Raw genomic sequence first — 7,627 nt, 5'->3', positions numbered from 1 at the left:
CGTTCGTGCTTTCATTTCACGTTTATCGAGATTTTTCCATTTTTTTTTTTTTTTTCTAAAAGAATATAATGAACATCACGTGCTGACAAAAAATAAAATTATTTTCCATTTTTTTTAACTTATTAATTACTATATATATCATGATCAAAGTAACGATACGTGTATGAAAATTTTTGTATATTATTTTAAAATACAATGTAATGTAATGAGAATAAAAGATTAATATTAAGTAGTAATAGTAATAAATCATAATTTTTATGACTGTGTATATAGCAGATGTAATAATGATATTCTACGTGATTTAATACCCAAGATGAAAAAGATTTAACAATGTATATCAATTTGGTATCACTGCTTGCCTCTTGGAATTTCCATTTAAACAGAGCCTATTATCCTCTCGGGATTCGCGCGTCCCAATTTCAATCGCCTTTTCCCAAAACTACCCCCTTTCTCAAAATCAATTTTCTCGATACAAACGTGCATCTAAAAAACATTCCAATCCTTTCGTGAAATTTAACCTCCCTCTATAATAATTGTGTTACTAATGTAGTGATTTGTTTCATCTAAATATAATCCTATTACACGATTACCATTTACTTGAAATTTAATAAAAAGCAAATATAATTACGTAAACCTAGCCAACCTGGAAAGTTTTAAATTTTTTCTTATTATATTATACTATTTAAACATTTTATAATATAATGAAATTGACGAAAAATTTATCTGATTAATCGAACTTTGTACATTTCAACGAATTTCAATCTAAATACTCTATTCTATACTATTAATTTGCTAATTTTAATATTAATTAACTACTAAGTGATTTAAATATCGTTGTTACAAGATATGTAACTTTCACATAAATAAACAATCAACGAAAAAGAAAATTTCTTCAATTGTTCAAACATTCTTCGAAGATCAATCGAACATAAACTTGGTAAATTTGAACATGACAGTAATATTTGGAGAAATTCGATCACGAAGAGAGGTTCGGGAAGGTTGGCGAGAGGATGGGGAGGTGGTACACGACTTGAATGAGGAAGGAACAAGAAGAGCACGAGGGGTTGGGGTGAATACGAAGATGCCCCTCTTTCCCTCTCTCTCTTTCTTTCTCTCTCTCTTTCTGAGGAGAATCGAAAAGGGAAAAGAGAAGAAGCAGAGGATTGATCGATGCTTCAAGGTCGTTCGACATCGACTACCTACTTTTCCGACCACCCTGTAGAATTTCTCGTTCGTTCTGTTACAGTTAGCAAAGCTCGAAGTTTTAAAATTATTCTATTTACTTGTTTGAAAGAAATAATTGGACGAAATTTAGTTAAATTTAATCTAATAATGATAATAATAATAATAATAATGAGAAATGAATTATTTTCCATTTGTTCATTGATTTAATTACTTATCATTAATTCTTACTAAATGTAAAAAAAATAATGATAGGAAGTAAAATAATTTTTTGTATATAATATTCAAACATAAAAACATATTATCCCAATTGTTATTTATTTCTAATTAATTCTAAGATAATTTCTTTTCTATCCTTATTATTGATAAGCAATTAATCAAACGATAGAATCCTGTGTTTTGACTTTTCACGTACAATAAATCAAAATTTTTTTTCCGTAAGTGGGTGGTTGGAAAATTTCACAGATATGTCCTTGCCATTGCTCCATTTTGGCGATCCTTCTCTCGTCATTGACCTATTTCAACCAATCCTATCCCATCGTTCGAACGTATCCCATTTTTCAAGCTTTTTTTTTTTTTCCAACCATTTCGCACATTTCGTGAAATTTCGAAATCGACGATTTATTAATCTCGAGTTATTGGATTTCCCTTACATTTCCTTTTTATCATTTCCTAACTATTAGATCTAGATTTTCTCTTTCTCGAAAATAGTATATTAAAATAGATGTATATTATTTGCGAAGAAATATCGTTTTTTAAGAGGATATTTTGGGAGAAGATATATTAATTTCGAGACATATTGTTTGATATTGATCCTCGTGTATTTCTTTTCATCTTTTTACATATATTTTATATATACTTTTCTTTCCTCTCTTATCGGGGAAAGGGGAAATCGAAGATTTTTATTCACGTTGAATTTTATATTCTTTTTTTCAAGAGCCTCTCAAGATTGAATGGATCTTTGAAAATCTTCGTTTAAAAGCTACTTTCAAACTTACTTCCTAATCCTGACAACTTGAAACTCGGAATACCTATACATGTTTTATTAAAGTTCCAAGATCCTTTCATTTCAAACTCTTCCTTCTCTTCCTTGCTTCGTGTTTCAATGACAAGAAAGAAAAAAATATTTCAATGACAGTTAGAATTTCTAGAAATAGAACGTTGTAGTAGCTTCCATTCCATTTGTACGAGAAGAAATGTTTCGAAAAACAAAGCGCAATGTTATATAAAAAAAAAAAATAATAAAAATTGTAGTAAACGAAATAGAAATCTAATCTAAATTTAAAAATTTCTGAAAAAATTACTTAAAATAATAAACCAACATTAAGAAAAATTATCGTAAAGACAAAAAAAAATTAACTTTAACGCTAAAGAAAACAAATAATCGTCAATCATAAGCAATTAATCATGCGCCATACTCTCGAGAGTAATTGGCGATGAAACACTTTTTCAACTTTGAATAAAAATTGAAACGCTATTAGAATGCTTATTTGCCCCCTAAACGTGAAAAATATCGAAAGAAAATTGATGTTTGATCGAGATTAGAAAAATATCGCTGTAATAATTCGAAAAATGATTTATTGGGCAATTATTGGGGAAGGTGTTAGAAGATCTCGTCCATTACTCGTGCAAGAATTATTCAATCCATCAAATGGATCGATACGAATCCTTAACGAAGTTAGAATGATCGAACGTTTTTACTCTTTTTTTTTTAATTTTCTAATAAATTTTGCAAGATCCGATCAATCGTGAGACGATGATGAAAAATAATCTAACTTTCTCGCTGATGAGTGTAAAAATAATTGTCTTTATCAATGTCTCGAATGGATCACGTTTTCATTTCCTTTCTACTCGAAATAAGTATTCCACGACTGATTCAATCGCGTTTATCTCTCCTATGTTACAGACTCGTTTCTCGTATCGCGTATATCGGCTTTAATTACCGGCTTTCGAACGAGAGATAAACCTATATTTTTTTTGGCAAGATATAGTTTCACTCTGGTGGTTGAAAAATTGAGCTGCGAGAGTTAGATAAGGCAGTGAAAAAACGATGCAACGTTCACGAATCGAAGCTTATATTTTAGAGGCGGGAAGAAGTAACGGAATTTTTAATAAATCTGTCAGAAATCTGGAAGCCTTCAATTTGCTTGTTTTTTAATAATAATAATAAAAATGATAACCGACGAAAGAAAGAAAATTTCCAAAAAAATTTCCGTAACTCGAATGCCACTATCGATAATTTTTCATAGTAAAAAGTCATCCACGTCCAAAATGAAAAATGAAATCGAAAAAATCGTCAACGTGAGTCAAATCGTGATTCGACATTAAACGATCTGATGGGTGAAATGAGAGAAAAACGAGAGAACTGCCTCTAATGTGCATAGGTGCGAGAGCGGAGTGCGGCGAACCGAGAAAAAAAGAGATGGAAAAAAAAGGAAGAGGAGGAGGCGTACAGAGAGATCGAAAAAGAAAGAAAGAAAGAAAGAAAGGAAAAAAGAGATCGTGGACAAGGCCACCTCTAATGAGAACTCGAGCGATTTTCCATCGGTTTTCCAACTCGACGAAGGTCGCGACCTAACCACGGAAAATGAGGAAATGTCCTCTCCTCCTTCTCTTTCCCCCTCGTGTTTCAGTTTCAACCACCACGTTTCTCCTCTGATTCGTGGCATTTAAACACACACACACACACACATACACAGACAGGAAGAACAGGATCTCTTCTAACTAATACTAAGTGGTGGAGGGTGGTTGAGGATGAAACTGAAGAATGGAGGAGGAGAAAAAAGAAATGGGAGAACAAGGAAAGAAGGTGGATTTCCAGGGAAAAATAATGAGCCAGAGCGTTATTATTATTACGTATATATATATATATATGTATGTGTGTGAGTTTGGTCCCGAAGTTCAACGTGTCTGGCCAACCATTGTTTCCTCTTTCGAGGTAGCAACGTGGCTCAAGGACGTTGAGGAAGAACAATGGATCACAGACTCTTCGATTCGAATTATTTTTTTTCTTCCTCTTCTTCTTCTTTTTTTTTTTTTTTATTTTTTCCTATTTATAGCGAAATTTGAGGAATGAACTATGTCGAATCGAATCTCGAAAATATGATTTAAATATGTTGATGGAAGAAGAATGTAAGAATAATTTGAAGATCAATCATCGAGAAATTATTGAGAATTTTAAGAATTTCGATGATCTTGAAATATATTTTCTCAATAGACTTTTTATCTAATCTACCTTGAATCTAAGTTTAAGAATGAAAAATTTTCAAGAGTATATTTAACACAACTGAATTGTGACGAAAATAATTTTCCAAAAGTGAAATTAATATTATTATTAATATCAAATTTAAATTTTTATAACGACCACGAAAGTTGGCGCTATCAATCATGAATTATGGAAAATATTTTCTAAATATTCAGACTTCTCTATCTCTCTTTCTCTCTCTCTTTTCAATATAAATAATTTATATCACGTTAATAAAGTTATAAATATAAATTTTCGTTTATATTAAATTTAACTTGTATAGAATCGCTATACTATAAATGTATATGTACATATATCTCGCATTCGTAATAAAATAACTAATTTCTGGTGCCATTTATGATCAATTCACATTACGTCAATCATACATGAATTATAAAATTTAATTCAACGCGTTCATTGCGAAATCCGATAAAACTCTGTTATTAAATGTTAAATCCTAATAGTTTTTTTTTATAAAATTGTTATGTTACACAAAATTTAATTCTTTGCTTTCTATCAAAATTCTAAAAATTTATTAACGATTTTGCTCCTACGAATTCCGAATAAACGAAAACAGAAAATTTTCAATTTAACGATAAAAAAAAACAAATATATCGTTACTTTGATATCCGCAAAATGCAATAAAATCATCAAAATATTAAATCATCATACAATTCACGAATGTAATTCATTAATACGTAAATACGCGATATCAAAACGCAGATGTAAACGAATCGTCTAACCACGATTAGATTATGCGTACACGTATACAGGTATATCTAAGCAAATGAGCCGTAATCTCGTCTCGCAGAATCGTGACGAAATAGAAAAAGAGCGCGTGCCTTATCTCGCGACCTCTACTTCCGGTTCTCCTTTCCATTCTCTCGATTCATTTCTTTCTAATTAAAGCGACCAATCGATGATCCAGAAGTCGAAGAACCTATCCTCTATTTTTTCGTCATGTCCCTTTCTCTCTCTCACTTTTTATTCCTCAGACGCGTCGATAAACGTCGATAACTTCCGGAAACAAACATTTCGCGATATCTCGAAAAAAATATGTGAAAGGCGATAAAATCGTTTGGATGGTATTCGATGATAAAAGTATATAAAATATTGTGCAACGCGCGTTCTATCCTCGGAAATAGATTCAAGTATATGGACATCGATGATTCGCTTAGAATTATGCATCGACTCGATTCCTCAAGGCCGTTGTAATATCACGACCGCGATTTCTACGCGCTTCGAAGTAATCAAAGTTGGTAGAAAATTTTTTAAAAATATTTTTCTCGCGAAAAAATATTAAATCTGTTTCGAGATTGGATAAAAAGATTTACTGGACCGACTGGAATTTGCATTTTTTTTTTTATTCCTTTATTTCTTTATTTTTTATCCCTTATATTGAAATCAACAATCGATCTAACATTTTTTACGATTAAAATCAACTATATTGCCATTCGAAAAAAAATTATTTAATATTCATGTTGGAATGATGAAAAAAATGCATAACACAGTATCATTTTAAATGTAATATAACGTCAAGTGGCAAAATGATGTTGATGAACGTAATGTTCGGCAATAAAATTGAGATGATAGTGATACTAGCTAAAGCATAAACTTCGTTTGTATACAAGCGATTAAAATAAATCCTAAAGAAACCGCTTCATTGAAGAATAATCTTTTGATCGAATCCTATCACGCGAGAACAGATGATTGATGATTTGTTTTTTGCTTACACATGTATTTTTATAATATATATATATTGTATATTAATAGTGGTTGTAATAAATTCATTAATTTATTACAACCACTATTAATGAATTTATTAATAAGAAATGTAAATGAAATGCCAACACGTTCTTAGAATATCAATTTAATAAAAAAATATTAATTAAATATCTATATATTAATATATCTATATATTAATTAAATATAGAAGTATGAATTCGTTATCTTTAACAATCTTCCTGATAATCTCAAATATTCTATTTGAATATATTTGTTTAATAATATCGTATAGTATCCTTAAATTGATTTAAGGATACTATTACTGAACTATTACTACTAAAATTTAAAAAGAATCCGTTTATTTTTTTATACAAAAATTATATAATAATTATAACAATAATTATTTTAATATTAAGTATAGTATTGAATATCTAAACGATTTCATGTAATATTGCAAGAAAATGATAATTTTTAGAGAATACGAAAAAATAAAAAAAAACAAAATAAACGATATATATTGTTATAGAAAACCTATTTTATGAAAAATATATCAAACACGTATAGAGAACAAGACGAATTTCACAAAACAAATTCACGAAACAAATTCACCTGTGTTTACCAATGATAACAAAATATCTCGATTTTTTTCTATTTGTAATGATTTTATAAATAAGTTGGTTTCCTTTTCATTACTATAATACAACAATAGTATGAATTTTATAATTTTCAAACATGAAGCAATAATAAAACAAATAAAAAGAAATGTTTGAAATAAACATCATATAATGCAACATTGCATTCGTTGCTCGAACATGAAAACGCGTGGGTTGACTTTCGTATATAACGTGACCAAATATCGATCGGTCGACAACGAAGGGTCTCGACGCTTAAAGTGGAATAATATAATTCCAGAAACACTACAACAGCCAGGAGAAAATGGTGAAATGACCAGTGTAGTGCGCAACGAATCATTTTGTGTATTCGCTTCCTTGAGATTGCAAAGTGGCAAGCGTCAATTGAACTATAAGGCCCGACAGAAATTTACGACCCGTCCCTTATCAAGAGAAACCATCGTTGGTCGTTAATCGCACGATGCTGTAATTCACTTTCATCGCAGGTCAAATGCCACTACTATGTCATGCTAATATCTACACATATCTACACACATCGTTCTTCCAATACATAGTTCATATGCACTTCTATATGTGAAATTATACACGTATATACACGAGAACTACATCGATATGCGCGTCTCTACTTCGAGACGTGCGAATACCCATAATTTGCCGCTTGTTATATATCCACATAAACGAAACGGTAATATTATCTAAAGAATGATCTGTCTTTCGAGTAAAAGAGTCGTAGTATTAGTGAGCAAGAGATCCTCATTTACGAGTCAAAGCAAGAGAATCTTTAAAACGGTAACCGGCAAGGTCATGACGTTTCAGGGAAACGATTAAACTTCTTTCTCCCTCT

The 7,627-nt window shown here is 30.5% G+C and overlaps 1 protein-coding gene across 4 annotated transcripts in view; it reads right to left on the bottom strand.

Annotated features, from left to right (window-relative positions):
- Positions 1-7,627, bottom strand: part of LOC102672923 (TLD domain-containing protein 2) — a 194,062-nt gene that overhangs the window by 185,416 nt on the left and 1,019 nt on the right. The gene's annotated exons all lie outside the window — the stretch shown is intronic.

The sequence above is a fragment of the Apis dorsata genome, unplaced genomic scaffold (assembly GCF_000469605.1).
Source record: "Apis dorsata unplaced genomic scaffold, Apis dorsata 1.3 scaffold_87, whole genome shotgun sequence".
NCBI classification, from domain to species: Eukaryota; Metazoa; Arthropoda; class Insecta; order Hymenoptera; family Apidae; genus Apis; species Apis dorsata.
Note: the sequence above shows the minus strand (reverse complement) of the source record. Positions and strands in the feature narration are given on the sequence as shown.